Below are 19,902 nucleotides of genomic sequence, written 5' to 3'. Positions count from 1 at the left end.
GAATGGGACAACATTCCTCTCCCAAAACTCCAGCAACTGGTCCTCACTTCCCAGATGTTAAAAGAAGAGGGAATGCTACACAATGGTCAACATGGCCCTGTCCCTACTTTTCTGAGATGAGCAGCTGCCATCAAATTTAAAATGACCTAATATTTTTTATGAAACTGTAAAATGTCTCAGTTTCAACATCCAATATGTTATGTTCTGCTATTAGCAGCTGCAACTTTTTTTTGGAATTGAGGGTGTTAGTTCTCAGCCATATGTATATAATGATGTAGACATTTTGGTCCTAAAATTCAACATATTGTACCTTTAAATTTAACGTGCAAATATTCACCTTCACATAAGGTCTCTGCGGATTCTGCAGAATCATGCCATCAGCATCTTCTGTGCCTAAAACCCAGTCCTCCTGCTTTTGTTCACACCTTAAACACAGTCTCTATAACCGTACACATTTTTCCAATTATGACCCGCTTACTACTTGAATAAACTCTGACCTAAAGCATCAATAACAGGGAGGAGTGAGGAGCCAACAGACTGCAGGTTTATACTCAACAAAACAGCCAACACTCCACCCACTAATAAGCACTCACTCAGGTGGAGAAGATCAGCTCTGCAGTCAAACCGCCTGTTGAGGTGATTCAAATGAAAACCTGCAGACCGTCCGGCTCTGCATGGATCAGAGACGGACACCTCTGGAGTCATACTCAGTGTCTAACCTTACCAACAGAAATCCACCTGAATGATGCTGCCAGGTTAAGGCTAAAAACAGATATTTATTCTAACCAGATGCCCAGTCAGAGAGAAAAGAGGGTTCCTGGGAGGAAATCTATAAATGAGATCTATGGAAGAACTCTCCAGGTGGATGATTTTGCTGCTTAATTCCAGTGTTTAACAGGTGATTGTAGAGATAGAGGACAAAATGACCACCTGGCAGCCCTGTCTGATTGTTATATACTTACAGAGAATATGCTTTTAGAGAAATGTAATACCCCCTGAATTAGATCACTGCAAGAAAGACAAAGTTAGGCACCAACCTATAGAGATAACAGAACGGATTTTATCTTTACCATGATGGAGAGATGGAGAACAACTTTTGAATTCAGTCTCTATTTTGACCTGTGAAAGGGCCACAGACTAATGCCTTTATCTGTTATATTTCTATGGTTGATGTCCACATAACGCACAAGCAAATCAGGTGTTTAAAGTGAGGCTACGGTGCAAGATGGAGAGTGAGAGAGTGGAGGGGTTGGGTAGGGGTGAGTGAGCAAGGAGGAAGTAGCAGGTGCTGTTTTGCATCATCAATCCCCATTTACATGACTTGGACTGATGCCTGTTTGGAAAAAAAGACAATGATGGCCAAAAATTTCAGCATCAGTATGCAAACATGATTAGAACAAACCTTTGGACCAAAAAAACTGATTCGGAGAGCAAAAGGCCTTTCCTCAAACCATTCTGCTCTCAGTTGAACTGCTACTCTGATTTTTTTCTGTGCATGCGTACGAAACTTTCTCTGCTTACACTTAAAACATATCTCTTCTCTTGGACTTTTTTGATTAAATAACCAATAGAAAACAGATGTAGGATCATCCAATGACGTTTTGATTGCACACAGAGAAAGTTTTGGACATGAACAGTGCTAGTTTCATACTTGTGAAAAAAGTGATAAATCCATACATCCTTTTTCTTCCACTTATCTGGGCACGGTGGCAGCAGGCTAAGCAAGTAAGCCCAGACATTTCTCTCCACATTTTCCAGCTCTTACTGGGGATTCCAAGGCCAGATGAGATATATTATCTTTTAAATGAGTCCTGGGTCTACCCCAAGCAGCGACCTCTGGTCGAGAACAATGAAGCCAATGCAGAAGTGTAAAAAATTGCAATACTGCGAGTGTCCACTCGATGCTTGCTGCAGGAACACAGAAAGTCATTTACACAACACCTGTTAAAAAGCAGTTTTCTACACTGGAGATAAACTGGTTTATAGGCTGGTTAAAAAAAACAAAAACAAAACGTGTCTCATAAGCTATTAAACGGTGGGAATTTCAACTCTTTTAAGTGATCCAGCTCATTTGGCTCTGCTCAGCAAAAAGAGTCGGCTCTTTCGGATCCCAAACGGTTCTTCATTTGGGTACCTGTTTGGCCTCATTTGACCTGCCAGTCTTAGCAATTTCATAACATATGACTGATATTTGCGTTGGTATTTAACTCCAACTATGCTCAATTTTTAAAATTGCTGAAAATATCATGCAAATATTCTAAAAAATGTACTGTCTTCCCAAAGCACCTCGTGGGTTAGATAAAATCTGCTCACTGGTTGGGATGTATGACACACCTGACATAAAACATGAATGTTACACCATCAAACATGAGCCCTTAATGCAAGGTGTGCCTATGGTAGGGGATCAAAAATCATTCCTACTAATCAATCAAATAACACACAGACACATGCAATCTATTTACAAATGATGATCATAATAATAATAATAATAGTCATAAAAGTACAACAACGGCTCTCTAACGGGAGCTGGCTCTTATCATTCACATAAAAGAGCCGGCTCTTTGAACCGGCTCGTTCACGTACGACTCATCACTATAGCTAATGTCTTCATGAGCACACACTGTACCGCAACCATTTGGATTATATTTAGGAGAAACTTCACAGTGCACTGACTGGCGCATGTCATTTGAATGACGGATAGCTTGGCAGGCAGACGCCACCAGTCAACCAGAAGGCTAGCTTTAGTGATAGCTTAGCTGACGAGAAGTTGAGCTCAGTGCGCCGCTCTTGTCTGCCATTAGGATGATCCAAAATTTGGTTGAGACAGCAATTCAATACGGAAGTCGCCACGAACTGGCTTCAAAAGCTGTCTGAGCCAGCCTATTGTGATCAAATGGCCAACATCACACAGACTTTGTCCACTTTTTTTACAGTCTATTGTCTACCCAGGGTGTCCTCCCAGTTGGGCATGCCCGGAAGACCTCCACAGGAAGACATCCAGGCCAGTGTTGTGCAGAAATGAGTATACTCTTAATTTATATACTCTTTAGAAGTGGGAACACTTCATTTTAAGTGGATATACTCTATGGCTTTAAACAAATTTTGGTTCTGATGACCCACGTTTTACAAGGTACAAGCCATCATGACCCAACAACTTCATTTTATGTATGTTAATGCTTATCAATTCTGCCATCTGTGCTGTCCATGGCTGGTTAGTTGGACTAATGGCTGGTTCTAGCTGGGGTAATTCTGGACTCAATCTGGTCATGGCCTGGCATTTTCTGTTTTACACGACTGAAGAGGAAGCCATGTCACCTCTGTCACAAAGACTTTCTTTGCTTGCCTAACCCCTTGGGCCTTCAGTGGCCATCTGGTCTTGAACAATACGTTTCTTTTTAATTAGCCGAGCATTGGGGACTGACTTTCCAATCCAGTGGCCTTGTTTTATGTTTTAATGTTGTTATTTTTATGGGTTTTTATGATTTAGTGCAGGTGATCAAACTATGACCCGTGGGCCAAATGTGGCCCGCACTCCAGTTTTGATTGGCCCGCAGCAAATTCTAGAAATAAAATGAAATATGGCCCACGTTTGAACATAGAGCTTGTACTCTGCTGTTTTGCACTTCATTGTTTCAGCATAAGACGGTGCTACCATGCTAATTCTGTAAACAAACATCTCAACAAGAATTTATTGAGGTGTTTTTTGTGACTTAACTGAGACAACACTGTACAAAGTAAAACTATTGGCAATCTGAATAATGACATCTTGGTTCCTAACTCCCTGATGAGTTTTGGCAGCAAACAGCAGCACCAATAATATCACAGGGGCGGAGCCAGTGGCAGTATTGGCATCCCCTAAACACCTAGACTTATTGTCTATTTACCTTGTTAGTCATTACATCAAGCTTTTAGCACCTGTTCAGGCACACTGGCCCAATCAGCTGATCTAATGCCCTCATCAGCTGACGGCCAGCTGATTTGCCTTTAGCACACGATTGGCTAGTTGCTCTCATATGGCTTACACCGCTTTCCACATTATTATGCAAATGACATTTTTCTCTTATTTTCCTAAATATTAATGCAAATGACAGAATATTATTCAAGTCATCAGCCGTTAAAGCATAATTCAAATGTTTCTGAACAAGCTTCATAATGATAACCATTTTTTTTTAAATAAAAACCTAAAAATGCATTGTTCCACATTATTATGCAAAACAGACTTTTAAAATATTTTATTGGTTGTAAAGAACTGAAAATGTTAATTCATTGAATTTTCAGCATTAGGAGGTCATATTTACTGAAATCAAAAGCTATTTCAATCAAAAACATCTAAACAGGCCGAGTTACATGTGAACATAGAAGACATTCAGAGCACAGACGAGTTCCTGCAGATAAAGGCATAACGAGGAAGGTTTCTGCCCGATAAATACATCGATTAAGAGAGCAGCTGCTAAAATGTTGTTACAAAACAGCAAGCAGGTATTTGAAGCTGCTGGTGCCTCTCAAGTCCCACCAACCTCAAGGTGTAGGATCCTCCAGAAGCTTGCAGTCATCTATTAACCTACTATTCAGCCACCCCTAACCAATGCTCACAAGCAGAAACGGTTGCAGTGGGCCCAGAAATACATGAAGACTCATTTTCAAACTGTCTTTTTTCTGATGAGTGCTATGCAGCACTGGATGGTACAGATGGAAGAGTAGTGGATGGTTGGTGGATGGCCACCATGCCCCAACAAGGCTGTGACATCAGCAAGGAGGGGGCGGAGTCATGTTCTGGGCTGGATTCATGAGGATAGAGCTGGTAGGCCCCTTTTTCAGTTCTTTACAACCAAAAAAATCTTTTAGAACTCTGTTTTGCATAATAATGTGGAACAGTACATTTTGAGGTTTTTATTTTTTTTAAATAACAGTTATCATTATGAAGTTTGTTCAGAAACATTTGAATTATACTCTAACAGCTGATGACTTGAAAAATATTCTGACTGTCATTTGCATAATAATGTGGAAAGCAGTGCATTCAAACTGCTCTTGCCTGGCTCTGTCACTCTCTACAAGCTGCTCTTGCAGCCAACCTCCACCCCAGCTCCTCCTTTACTCTGCTTCTGAGTGAATCAATGTCATATACCTCATCTTGTGGATATTAAAGTAGCCCCAACATTCTTATTCTGGTTTAATGGGATAGGGTGGAGCTTCCCACTATAATTAATACTGCTGGCATAAATGTCACACTAAATACACCCGTGATCCAACCGTAGGTCCAGACAAAGAATAACCTGTATACCCCTGTATGCCCTGCACGACACCACTGGTCCAGGCAGCATCCTAGTCAGACACCTGAACCACCTCAACTGGCTCTGTTCAACACGAAGGAGCAGCGGCTCTACTTTGAGTTCCTCCGGACGTCCGAGCTCCTCTCCCCCATATTTCCAAGGCTGAGTCCACACACCCTCCTGAGGAATCTCACTTCAGATGCTTGTATCCATGATCTCATTCTTTCAGTCGTTTCATCACTGCCACAAAAAAAAAGAGTTTTATTTTGAGAGATTTGAAAGAACCCCATCCCCCTGCTAGCAATAATAAAGACATCACACTTCAGGCATTCCTGCTTCACTTTAAACCTGAAAGATATTTTCATTTATTTAGATTAAGTCCATGATACCCACATTCCTCTTCTATTTTTCCCCAAGAATTTTCCAATTCTTCTCCTTTCAAAGGATTTTCTCCTGTGAGTTTTCCCTAATCGAATCCCAGGGACTACAGATAGATGGTGCTGGATGATGTACAGATCGTGAAACACCTTCAGGCATATTTGTTCAATGTGATACCGAGCTATATGTGCAGATAAAACTGAATGAAAAATATACAGTTCAGGGATCTGTACACAGCAGTGACACAGAAAAGATGAGGATCTGTGTTTTTCAGTGACTGATGCGACTTTGGGAGCAGATATGAGAATCAGCGGCTCTCCTTCATCTTGCAGTCAGTGTGTAATGAAAGTGAAGCTGTGTACTGTGTTGTTAAATGGCAGCTTTAACCACCTCTCTGCCTCCCTGTCATTAGCATAGCGTAGGAGGCTGTGCTGATTGAGTGGCCAGTTGGCAGTCAGAGAGAAATTTCTTTTCAGATTCTTGGTTCCTGTTCTGTGTTTGGATCAGAAATATTCACGACAAACATCATGAACACAGTCCCATCGGTGTACCTTTCTGTTTCTTATTTATGAGGATGTGATGGAAGGAGACTCAGAGGCTTCAATAGCTGCAGTTTTATAGATCTGTACCCAGCAGCTGTTTAACAGACATCTTCACAGCTGAGAGCTCAAACAGCATCTGATCAGACCTTCTCTGCTCTTTTGCAAATGTTTGAAACACTCAGTAATATCCACTATTCAATAACATTATTTGTTATGTGTGTCTGATTGGATTTTATTTCCATTTAGCTCAGATTTAATGCAATAGTATGTGTCTTATAAAAACATAAAGGGTATAAATGATGTCCTTTTGGCTGTAACTTAATTTTAAAAACCCAAACTGTCCCTTTTGTTGAAGGAATTAATCACAAACTGAGATCTGACAATGGTCAAATATTAGCAAGCATATTGTCTGATTTCCTGTCAAAAACATTTAACTAAACTTAATATAAGCCAGATCTGCCTGGAAAGTCCGGATAAAAATCTAATGTGAAGATCTTAAGGGCAAAAAAACATAAGGTCTATTTTCAAATGATATGATAGATGTTAGTACAATAAGCAAATTTACTTAGTTACTAAAAAGCAAAATCAGGAGTTTATCTCTAAATATGTTGGACTAAAGTCGATGTAAAGAGGAAGAAATGTGACTTAACTATGGATTGTGACCATTAGAAAGTTGTTCTCCCCTTTCAGGGCTAGGTTTTTTTGCAGGACTAAATGTGAGACTCAGGCCCCGTCCACATGGAAACGAATTCAGGTGTATATGCAAAAGTTTTTTGTCTGATCGGCGTTTTATTCATATGGAAACGGCATTTCGGGTGACTGTAAACTTTTTGAAAACGGGTCCCAGAGTGCATAAATCCGTAAACGACTACCGTTTCATCTCCTCTTCGCATCTTTCTTAGAACGATTACATCACACACAGTGTAACTCTCTTATGACTCCTGCACGGGTCTGACCAAAACAACAATGGCTGAATACAGGGTTGTGTTTGTGCTGCAGAAGCTACTGAGCTTTTTATGGATTTTATAGCAAAATCTGATACTCCTTTACCACCACCAGGAACTAGAAGAAAGTTTGTGTCAGTTTTCTGTGATCTTCTCTCGTTTGGCGAATGTCTGTCGCAGCATTACAGCGCCACGCACAGCTTTGGCATAAGCACTACAGCATTTTCAGCGGTTCCGTGCTTACGTGGATATTTCCTGAAGTCTTTACGGAAAAATTTTCAAAACAAAACGGCAATATATTGTTTTCATCTCCATATGGACAGGGCCTCAGTTACATACTGGGGCCCCAATGGTATTATAGCCTATGAAAACATTTAGGCCAAAGCCAGCCAAATGCCAGAGTTTGTGCTCAGTATCAGGTGAGTTTGCCCAGCCTACCAGCCACAGTGTCCAGCAGGTTACTAAAAGTAATGTGAAATTTACCCAGACTTCTGTATGTCCTGTTCTGACACAGAAATGGACAGCCATGCTGTGAGACCACAGTGATGCCATGTCAGGATGCAGGTTACAAACTGGAATGGTGTCTCAGTGTCACTTAAACCTAGCACTCTAGGAACCAACATCTTAACTGATATGTCCTTAATCCAGGCTGATTTAAAAAAAAGCTGTGTCTATCTGTCCCCGTTACTCCTCGCTCTCTGCTAAAGTCTCTTGTCCTTCAGGATTTTCCTATATCATACTGGGTTTATTTTTCTCTCTACCTTTACAAGTTTTCCAGGGCTGGCTGCTGAGAAGCATCCCCACAGCATGATAATGACACCATTGTGCTTCATAGCAGGGATGGTGTGTTTGTGGTGATGTGCAGTGTTTGATGTCTTGTCAGATGGTCAAAAAGTTCCATTTTGGTCTCATCAGACTGAATAACTTTCTCCCACGTGCCTTTAGTAGAACTCTAATCCAGATTTAATCTGAGTTTTCTCCAACAGTGACTTTCTCTTTGCCACTCTCCCATAAAGTTTTGACTGGTGAAGAACCCGGCCAGTGGTTGTCTGCAGAGTCTCTTCCATCTAATCTGCCGAAACTTGGAACTTAACAGTAGTCAGAGGTGTCCTGGTGGCCTCTCTCACTAGTCTCCTTCTTGCACGGTCACTAAGTTTGTGAGGACGACCTGACCTAGGCAGATTTACACGTGCCGTTTACCTTCCATTTCTTAATTTTGGATTGAACATAATGTTCAGAGCCTTGGATTTTTTTTGTATCCACTCCCTGACATAAACTTTTCATTAACCTTTTTCCTGCATTGCTTTGAGTGTTCTTTTGTCTTCAAGGTGTAATGGTAGCAAGGAATACTGATTAACCAAGGACTGGAACTTTCAGAAACAGGCTATATCTATCTATCTATCTATCTATCTATCTATCTATCTATCTATCTATCTATCTATCTATGATGTGATCACTAAACACTATGATCTAAAATATTGTAAGTTAGTTACATTCGATTTTTATTTTAATCAAATGATAATGTCATCCATAATTTTCTAAAAAATTAACAATTAGTTCTGAGATTGTTTTTTATCTTTATCTGATAGGAACGTTATTTGATTCTCAATTGAACAATTTCACCAGACATCTACTGGACTGGATATCATAGCCCAGAAATAACTTCAACAATATTCATGATGAAATTTCTTCATTTTAAAGATGTTCTTGAAATATTACAAATGTGATTCTGAAATTTGTATTCTTGGTGAAACCTGACATTTTTACCGTTTCTTTTCTTACAGTATATTATTCTTAACTTTAAAATTCTAAAGGTTAAAGTCAGCATTTATTAGCTCAAAGTCATAATTCTGAGATAAAAACAGTCAAAATTAAAAGATAAAATAGTCAGTGTTTTAGGGGGAAAAGCTGGAATTCTAAAGTAAAAGTCAGAATTCTTAGATTAAGGTTAGAATTATGAGAATAAATTCTGTTTTTTTTAAGTTCACAAAAAGAATCATGGGATGAGGAAAAGTCAGACTTCTGAGATTTTAAAAAAGTTCAAATTGAAAGATAAAAAATTGTGATTTTTTTTAAGGGGAAATAGACAGAATTCTGAATTGAAAACTCAGAATTCATAGATTAAAGCCAGAATTCTGAAAAAAAAAAAGTCTGCACTGTAAGAAAATTTCTGAAAATCTGAGATTAAAGTCAAAATTATGAAATACCAGATTTTTTTTAGATGAAAGTCTGAATGACAAGACAAAAAACTAAACAAAACAAAAAACAGAATTATTGTGTAAAAAAGTCCGAATAAAAAAAAAAAAAGTAATAACAACATTGGATTATTTCTGGATGAAAGTGAGAATATCGAGGAAAAACAGAAATCTTAGATCAATGTCAGAATACTTTAATAAAAGTAAGAATTCTGAGAACAAAGTGAGAATTCTGTAAAAACCATAACAAAGAAAATCTAAACTCTGAGAAAAAATCTGAAGTCTTAGATTGAAGTCAGAATTCTGAGTAAAAAATTCAGAATTCAAAGATTTAAGCCAGAATTCTGAGAAAAAAATCTTAACTCTAAGGAAAATATCTGAAATTCTGAGATTAAAGTCAAAATTAAAAGATAAACTAGTTCGATTTTTAGGGGGAAAGTTGGATTTCTAAAGTAAAAGTCAAAATTGTTAGATTAAAGTTAGAATTATGAGAATAAATTGTTTTTTTAAGTTCACAAAAAGAATAATGAGATATAAAAGTCAGACTTCTGAGATTTAAAAAAAAAATCAAATTGAAGGATAAAAAAATTCTGACTTTTTTAGGGGAAAAGAATTCTGAGTTAAAAGTAAGACCTCTTGGAGGGGGAAAAGTTGGAATTCTGGCATTAGGATCAAAATTCTGAGATCAAAGTTGAGCATTCAACATCAAATTCAGACTCCTGAGTTTTAAAAAGTCTTAATTTTGAGATAAAAAAGTCAAAATTCTGGGGCGGGCCAGTAGTCGAGTGATTAAGGCGCATGCCATGTACGCAGGTGACGCGGGTTTGAATCTGGCCCATGGCACTATTTCCTGCATGTCTCTCCCCGCTCTCTTCTCTGTTTCCTACTCTGTCCGCTGTCCTATCAAAAAAAAGGCCAAAAATAATCTTTAAAAAAAAAGTCAGAATTCTAAGAAATAAAAAAGTTCAAATTGAAAGTGTAAAAAAAATCTAATTTCTTAGAGGAGACAGTCAGAATTCATAGATTAAAGCCCGAATTCTGAGAAAAAAAAAAAAAAAGGAAACTCTAAGAAAAATTCTGAAATTCTGAGATCACAGTCAAAATTACGGAGATAACAGTCAGGTATTTTTAGATGAAAGTCAGAATGATAAGACAAAAAAAAAAAAACAAAACAGAATTATGGTATAAAAATATCAGAATAAAAAAAACAGATTTTTTCTGGATGAAAGTGAGAATATCGAGGGAAAAACGGAAATCTTAGATCAATGTCAGATTACTTTAATAAAAGTAAGAATTCTGAGAACAAATTGAGAATTCTGTAAAAACCATAAAAAGAAAATCTAAACTCTGAGAAAAAATCTGAAATTGTAGATTGAAGTTAGATTGCTGAGGAAAGACAAAATCCTGGAAAAAAAAAGTGAGATCAAAGTTGAGCATTCAACATCAAATTCAGAATCCTGAGTTTTAAAGTCTTAATTTTGAGATCAAAGTCTTAATTTTGAGATGCAAATCAGAATACGTTTTCCCCCTCTGTAAACTCTTCTTTTGATCACAGAATTCTGACTTTTAGTCTCAGAATTGTTATTATTTTCTCGGCATTGGAAACAAAAATATTTTGTAGTGGCCCCAATCGTCCTCCATACGTTTCCATTTTTTTATGCACAACTTTAATATGAAAATATGACTCTCCTTATTGGAATCATCTAAACCTTACTTTTCTTGACAGTGCCAGTTTTCCCCCCTCATCTCAGAAAATAAGATATTAGAAACTGTGAAATAATAAATAAGAGATGATATCTGATGGTTGATTTTCTGCCATGGGCGGAAATGAGCCTCCATACTTTGCTGTAGAGCAGATCCAGATGTGGATCTCCTCTCCTCTCTCTCTCTCTCTCTCTCTCTCTCTCTCTCTTGTTATGATGCTTCATCTCAAGTTTCCAGGACTGCAGCAGGCTGATTCTTCACCCCGGGGCTGATGTTCTCGATAGCAGGGTTCTGTTTCTGCCTGATTACCTCATTAATTCATAGATCCACCTTAAATACAGGGTAATCCCGGGCTGGTCCCTCCCTCTCTCTCTCTGGTCTCCACCAGCACCAGTTCACTTCCCTCCCTCTCTCTCTCTCAGTTCCCCCAGCTCGCCTCGCCAGGAAAAAGACGCTGATCCGGACGTTGGGTCTTTTCTGTGGTCCTGTTTGAATGTGTCGGACCCCCACCTCCCCCTCTACCCCCTCCCCAGTCCCACCCACCGCTCTCCAACACAAACACACCACCAGTCCTCATTTACTGGATCTGCGCTTTGTTATCAGAGCCTTCCCCTCCTCTGCCTCTTTGAATCCAGGAGAGAGAAGGGGACTTTATTTGTGGATTGATTTCTGACTGAATCTGGATCTTCCTCTGCTGCAGGACCTCGGCTTGATGCATCTACGAATGTAGGCTAATTACTGTCAAAGAAACTGCTCTAAACGCCGGAACAAAAGGAGGCTGAAGACCCTTTCTTTCTCCACCCGGTGTGTCAATCATTTTTCCACCACTGCAGTTGTCAACTTGGAGCCCTGTTGGGAAATGGACAAACCCCTCTGAAGTGAAGGCGCTGCTCTTCCTCACCAACACAACCACAGGACGTGATTTGGACGAGGATCCCCGAGTGGAGGTAACGTCTAATCTCTGGCTTTTTTCAAACTTTACGCGCTACAAGTCCCGTTTCTTTCGATTCACTTGTAGCTGAAAGACAAGGAAAACGCCATCTTTTGCCTGCCTGTTTCAATTAAAGTGAATTGAACGTGTTTTTGAAGGAGTCTGTCGTGTCCCCAGTTGTCCGCACTGCTTTGCATCCGGGTAACGTTCATAACTGCTGTTTCTTTACCTTGACACCCACTTATTAGCAACAACAGGCGATTTTTGGATTTTCCACAGGTGTGAACGCAAAACTTGCTCGTTCTTGGCCGTTTTAACGTCTGTTTAAGGTATTTTAAGACTAATTAATCCGTACAGTGTAACTCAAACTCACATGACACGCTTTCTATCCATTTTCCTCGCCCCGATTAACGTTACGTGCATTTTCCTCGTCTGCGGTAAACGCTGTCAAGTCTCCATTCAAAAATGTGGACGCTAACTTACATCGACTTGCGACAGGCGAAAACGACCGTTAAACACACATAGTGTCGTAATACGATGTAGTTGAAATAAATTCATGTTTAATACATCAAATAGCATCCCATTTTAATGAAATGTCAACTTTTCGACTTGATACGCAGTGCTGTGTACTTTGAGTCTGCTGTGTTTTCCAGATAGGCAAAGTGGATGCGTACCCTTCAGTTAAAGTAGAAATTTAAGCTAGCTTAAATGTTGGCCGTGCACTCAAGGAATGCCGAATTAAAATGATGCCATCAGGGAGTTAACTTGTGCCATTTAATACATGTAAAAGCAAGAGTTTTCTTTTCAAATAGGAAGATAATGTTTAACTGTGAGAATCAGAATGGGATTCTGCAGTTAAGTGTCTCCCCGGGCAACAGTACGGCACGTATCTACTGTTGCAGAGGCTGAGAGGCGGCTCGCCTGCGGATGTCTCCGAGTGTCTGGAAACAGTTTGCTCATAGTCTCTGCCTGCAATGTTTTGTTTTCCGAGTGATATTTCCCCTGGTAACCAAAGGAACCCCCCTTTGTCGTCAGTGAAATTACACCATGTCATGAAACTTGATTAAAAAACAGTCGTTTTTTTCAGCGAACACTGGTTGCTGCGGTGTGATATTACCGCCGTGTATTTTCTGGTATCTATGTGGTGTCCTCGCACTGTTGTCATGAATGCGGCGCCTCCAGGAGGAGCTTGTTCAGCTTGTTGGAGTGGTTTGCCCACATTTAGCGCTCACATTGTAAACAGTACTTCTGCTTTTCAGGCTGTCATAATGACGGCCGGCAGGGAAAACGGGAGCGGGGGTAAAAAAAATCTTTACCGAGCTCGTTTTCTTTTAATTAACGGGCGTTCAGGTCGCCATCAACCGTCCTTACGTCATCTGCAGAGATGGGCGGATGAGCACCAGTAGCTGCTCTTGCTTCTTTTTCCTCCTCTCCTCTCATTTCATCCTTCTCCTCCTCCTCCTCGTCCACCTCCTCCCCTCTCTATCTGGGTGTGTCCTGCCTTATTGCGTTAGGAAGGAGGGGGGATCCCGCATCTTGGCTCATGGTGACTCCTCCTCAGCTTGTGACCTCCAAACGAGGGCATTGCTCCTTCTGCTCTCCTCTGCTGCTAAATTCACCAAACAGAGAAGCTTGATGCAGAGAGAGACAGTTGAAAGGAAAACTTTAATGTCCTTTTATAGGAAAATGTTTAATTTTAGGTGGACCTAAGTAGAGCCATGGCACAGCAGTTATGTTGTTTACTGCATCCTCTGGGAATAATGGCTTGTTTTTTATAGAATAGTGTTGCTTTTACCAGCTGAGAGTCCAAAGAGGTTAATCTTTGCAACTAAAACCTTTTATTATCAGAATTTAAGAGAGAGCATGTATATCCTAAGGCATAGTCACTGATGCATTGGCTAATTTTCTTTATATATGTAGATAACTGTATGACGATGTCTTTACAGGATGATATGTTGAAATATTGCACCACTGGGCAGTTGCCATCCATTATTCCCAAATCTACATGACTAGACACTACGGGTGGACGGATTATCCACCTGGTTGATTATTGAGGTTGATGTTTGGCATTTGGCCAGTTGTCACTGGCACTTAATTTTACTGGTAATTGTTGAAATTAATGAATCAAAAATTGTGCTACTTTAGTTCCACTGTAAAGTGTGCCCCCCAGCTGTGTTCCCAGGCCTTGATTACACGTCAGTCTTTTCTTTTTTCCCCTTTTGTTTTTTCATTAATTTCTATGATTACAAACATGGGGTTCGGATGACCGCAGAACATACAGCATACTTACATGAAGTGATACATGATGCAGCTTCATTAATCCATCTCTTAAAAGTAGGTGGTTAATCCTCTTTCCAGTACAGGACAGCATTTTCAAGTGAAATTGCAAAACTTAAGTCACGTTTTGGCTGCCTGACTTCACAAGAGTGGCGTTTTGGGTACCAAACAGTTTGGATATGAGCTCCAGAGTGAGGGTTGCATGGTGGCGCAGGGGTTAGTGCTGTTGCCTCACAGCAAGAAGGTCCCTGGGTTGCTCCCCGGTCAGGGCCTTTCTGTGTGGAGTTTGCATGTTCTCCCCAATGACAGCTGGGATAGGTTCCAGCCCCCCCACGACCCCCAACGGAATAAGCCATACAGAAACTGGATGGATGGATCCAGAGTGAAACATTTTAAAACACCCCTATCTCCGTTGGGTCAGGTGTAGACAGGCAAAGTGCAATTTTTCTAAAAGCACACATGTGCACTATGGTAGCGGTCAATAGAGGCAATGCATGTGACATCACAGCAGCACGAGTCTCTGCCGTTCCAGCTGCTGAGTGGCAGACACAGTGACAGGAATCCGTATGGAGTAAACGGCTTTATTTAATCTGAAAAGTGGCGTCTTTTTAATGATTAAACCTTGATGCTGTTCACTAGGGCTGTGTGGTATCTGAGGTAGATGGTATAAATTATATAAATTTGGCCAACAGTAGAGATTTGGACTCTACCGACCAGTCGTGATAACGCTTGTTGATGACGTCATTGTATCTGCCTCAGTGTGACAATGGCTTCAAGCACAGAGAGCACGGAGCAGGAGGAGCTGGTTAAAAAACAGTGCTACGTAGAGGCGGGCTGTAAACCGGTATTATATCGTCCCACAGCTGGCGGAGAGAGTGAGTTGTGACACACAGCTCAGGCTGAATCTAGTCAATAGCACTTTTAGCTCTAGCATTATGTGTAGCCAGGTAACTAACTGAATGTCAGGGACTATTGCTGCTGTAACTAGGCACAGTTAGGCAAAAACACGTCTTTTTTCTCTCAAAGTCTGACGGCTGTACCGCAACTAAGTCAGTGTGCTGTCTCTGTAAGCCTGTCTGAGGCTGTAACACAAGCTAAGTGCTGCTTTGGCTGGTCGCAGAGCCCAGCGCTGCAGCTCTTCCTCTTACAATGGCATAAACAACAGTTTAAGTCTATTTTAACTTATGACTTTCTTTTCTAAATGCACCGTGAGTCAAAGATCCAGGCTGCGATGTTAAATGAGGTCAGAAAAGCTGCTGTGAACTAGCTGTATTCTCCGGTATGGCAGCCAAAGCTAAGCTAACTCAATGCTAAACACAATACTTCCGTCAAGCTCTTCAAAATAAAAGTATGCGGCTGTTATTTTCCAGAAATGTTTTTATTGTCAATGCCTTCACCAGGAAACGTGTTCAAGTCATTAGCAGCTTAACACACCTCATCATGTTGGAGATGAAATGCGAAACTTGTAGTACAGTTAGACAGAAGTAAACCTAGAGAGACTTAAAGGGATACTTTAACATTTTGACAAATTCGCCCATTGCCATAATTCCTATAGTCTTAGTAATAGGTTCGTTACCTTCAGTTGTCGGTGCACGCTAATAATAACGTACACTTATGTAACATTACGACACATGAAGCAAATACTGAGAACTATTTCTTGAGTAAACCACTGGGCGGAGTGACACAGTGTAGCAGCCATATCTGGAGTGTAGTTCCGGCATTGCATTTAGCTTTAAAACATCTCCGTCTCGTAATGTTCCATGATTATTTCATAGAAATAATCATGGAACATTATTAAATGAGTGACCAAAAATATTGAACTTTTTCATGATATTCTATATCTACATGAGATGTACCTGTATATAACACGGTCTGATTGGCTGAATGTCACATGAGCACTAGCCAATCAACACTTGAGCCAGGGTGCCACTGTATATGGTATCACTTCCTGTTTTCCTGCTGCTACTATGGCTAACTCGTGTTTGTTTTTTTGTTTTTTGACCTTATCATTTTACTTTTGCCACATAAAGTGAATTTTTATAACATAATGATAGCAAATTGGTTCCAAGTATGTATTATCAGTCTCATGAACTATTAGTGATTGGTATTGGCCCTGAAAACAGTATCTGTTGACCCCTATTCAGCATGCTAGATGACCTTAGGTATGATTATGGGTCTGTAGACCCACCTGATCCAAATCAAGGTCTGTCACAACTCATTAGTTAAATAACAATCAAGATGCCAATATGATTATTTTACTCCTTTAAGCCAGGTCACATACCTGATTCCAGTAATCAGGTATGTGCATTCTAGATCAGGAAGCCTCTAATGGAATAACTGCAATAGCCAATGAGAACAAGAAGACTGGATGCTACATACTATTAAAGCTCACAACACAACATTGATACAAATGTGCTCAAAGCCAATTGGAATCTTCCTACTGTCACGGCCCCGGCTTTCAATAAAACATATGTTATTTCTGGGGGATGTAATCCATCATGGAAAAACACTGCATACACCAAACAGCACCTGACACCATCTACCCCCATTATGCTCTGACCTTGGGTGTAAAATTTAAGGTGTAACATAAGCCTACATAGCTGCAGCAAAACTTACATTCAAGACAATGTTTGAACTTTGGCAGAGATGGTTCAAAGCATAGCTGAAGCCACATTTGATCATGGGAGATTCTGTGAGATGATGAGGAGTCTCCGCTGTGAAATCACTGCAATGACCAGCAGAAGAGTGGTCTTTTGTTCTGGCCGGATCATGTGCAATTGAAGGATTATAAATCTGTTGTGACTGTCCTTCTGCTTGTGATCCTCAACATTTTTTATTACCAAGAGACTCTGCACCCCATGCATTTTCCTTTGCATCGTCCTAATTAAAAGACAAAATAATCTACACTACATTTAAGACATTTACAACAAGATGCCACCTCTGCTCTTGTCCCTGAAGGAAAAATTTGTAGTTTTGTAGGTAAATGTACTTAATTCTTGCAGAGCCAAGGTGGTCTTTATCTAAGTGTACCTTCATGTGTTAATCTTGTAACAAATCAATGTATGATTTAACTGACAATAATGTATTTTGACTATCTTAATGGAAAAAGTTGGTGATGCACTTAGCCGCAGCAGCTTATCTCAGTCCGATTTGAAGAGAATCTCCTATAGAAAATGAATCCTAAAGTCTTAAAAAGTAAAAAAAAAATGCCTCTTCAATGTGAGGATTTGCTGAATTTGTTGACTGACTTATTTGACTAACTTCAAATAGGTATCTATTTAGTTGCAGTCCTCTCTATAAATCTGGATGGGAATAATGCTTCTGCAGAGATACTAGCTTGCACACCTCCTATATCCTACTATGCATACTAAAACTCCCATGTGCCTTTCAGTTTATCTCTCATCCTGCTGGAAAATTTGGCCAAATATCTCTGCATGTTATCACAAGTGATGTTGTTACACAGTGTAGGCATTCCTCAACACAAAAATGTTGGCCATCTTTTCACGTCTTCCTTATATACACAAGTACATCCTTAACTGGAGTGTGTTTTTAGCACTGTCACTGGGTTAAAGTTTGTTTTATGTTTCCTTATGTCTTGCCAGCGGAAGTCCTCTTCCTACCGAAACATGCCTTAAACCTTTGATTCACACATTAATAAAAGAACAGGACGAGCGTACAGGTCTGACGCCCATAAATGTTTGCTTACCTGCTGCCTGGATTAACTTAATTCCAGATAAACACACTGTGGGAGAACCCTGATGTTAGCCTAATGTTAGTGTATCCAGTTACACTTATTTAGTCATGAGTGGGTGCTCTTAAAACCTTAACTAGACTGATACAATGCCAGCTTGTGCAGGATGGGTGTGGTTTCCTCTTCCAGGTTTTAAGCCTTGATTGGAGAGCTAGAGCAGTTGAAAATTCCTCCACAAAACATTTTTCATTTAAATGACAGGAAGAAGACATACATGGGTTTACTTGTGGATTCTCAGTGGAGTTTACCTGCCGACATAAAGGTTAGCCTGCAGATATACAATACTTTACCCTAAGGTTGGGCCCAATAGACCAAAAATCCTATTTTAGCTGATTTGTGATGCATGTTATATATGGCAATATTTATTTATTTTTTTTTTTTATTTACAATACCAGCATTATAAACTTTGATATGGTTCCAGTAAAACTCAAACAATGCTCAGACCTGTTTGTTAGTCCTAGGCATCCAACATTGGGCATTTTATGTTTTAATGACCAAAAACTGAAGACAAACTCGTACACAATGTCTAAGGCCCCGTCCACACGGAGACGATAACGATATATTGCCGTTTTGTTTGGAAAAAGTTTTTTATAAAGACAGGATCGTTTCAGGAAATATCTGCGTAAGCACGGAAACACTGAAAACGACTGAAAACATTGCAGTGCATATGCCAAGCCTGTATGTGGCGCTGTATTGCTGCCACTGAAATGCACCAAAAGAGAGAAGAAGATCACAGAAAACTGACAAACTTTCTTCTAGTTGTCCTTCTGGTTGTTCTCCACGTTGGGTTCGCGGTGGTGGTAAAGGAGCATCAGATCTTGCTGTTAAAGCCATAATAAGCTCAGTAGCTACGGATTTGTGCACTCTGGGACCCGTTTTCAAAAAGTATTGTGTACAGTCACCCAAAAAGCCATTTCCGTGTGGATGAAACGCAGATACGACAAAAAACTTTTGCCGTATACTCCTGAATTCGTCTCCGTGTGGACGGGGCCTTAGTCCTTGGTTGCAAACCTGGGGTCCAGGACCCAAAGACTGCTGCCAAAAACCATGATAAAGCAGTTATTAAGTAGTTTATGCAAAGGTCTTTTGATAAGAAAAGCATGCATAGGCCTTTTTAGGGTTTTATCAGAAAAAAAAATTCAAATCTTTGTTGACAATGTGTTACTTTTTTTTTCTCTCTTGGGGCCGGGGGGGGGGGCTTTTCTTAGGCACATGTAGGGGGAACTCCAAGGAAAAATGGTAGAGAAACACTTGTCTAAGTTGTACAATAACATTGGCAACATTTCTGCAAATTGCACTTATTAATACTTTCCACACAAGTCCATGTGTTTCATAAAGATCAGAACCCCCTTATTATAATGATCCATGGTATTAAACGCTATAGAAATCTACTAATTCTCAGTTGAACCATAAGAGTGGAAGATCACTGCCTAAATTGCACATATACTTTGGGAACAGTTAGGCTCAGATTAGGCCTCTAACTTTTACCCCAGCCCTTGTTTTGAGTGTCCTCAAGACTCTTGAAACCGTTAGAAGTGGCAGATGTTCCTCTATGAACAGGGGTGACCCTTCATGTTTCTGAATTGTCGTCAGTACTTATCTAGAGCCTCGGTTTTCAATAGACCCAAAAGTGGGTTGCAAAGCCAATTTCAGTGAGTCATGGATGTGTGCTTAGAGAAAAATGTGGCAACAAGTCTTTGATATGGTTTTATTTGAAGGGAATCTCTTTGTTCTGTTACATCATTTGATCCATCTCAGTTCCAGACAGCAGCCATTTTGAATTTAAAAGATGGTGAGCATTGAAAATTGTAACAATATTTTTGTGTGATAAGTCATTAAGAACATGGTGATGGGTTCTGATGCTACTCTGTTTATAACAGTGGTTCTCAGTAGAGTCCTACACGGGACTC

The 19,902-nt window shown here is 39.9% G+C and overlaps 1 protein-coding gene across 5 annotated transcripts in view; it reads left to right on the top strand.

The window, feature by feature from the left end:
* Positions 1 to 11,483: 11,483 nt before the first annotated feature.
* The window catches only part of LOC121505643 (plasma membrane calcium-transporting ATPase 1-like), a 205,307-nt gene continuing 196,888 nt past the window's right edge, over positions 11,484 to 19,902 (top strand). For 2 of the 5 annotated variants that reach the window (XM_041781115.1, XM_041781123.1), the window contains exon 1: positions 11,485 to 11,980. The gene's annotated coding sequence lies outside the window, so the exon portion shown is untranslated. Of the gene's footprint in view, positions 11,981 to 19,902 lie in introns of all 5 variants that reach the window. The other 3 variants (XM_041781175.1, XM_041781184.1, XM_041781167.1) reach the window with 3 other exon arrangements.

This window comes from Cheilinus undulatus, linkage group 3 (genome assembly GCF_018320785.1).
Source record: "Cheilinus undulatus linkage group 3, ASM1832078v1, whole genome shotgun sequence".
Taxonomy (NCBI): domain Eukaryota; kingdom Metazoa; phylum Chordata; class Actinopteri; order Labriformes; family Labridae; genus Cheilinus; species Cheilinus undulatus.
This window is presented reverse-complemented; position numbering and strand designations above follow the sequence as displayed.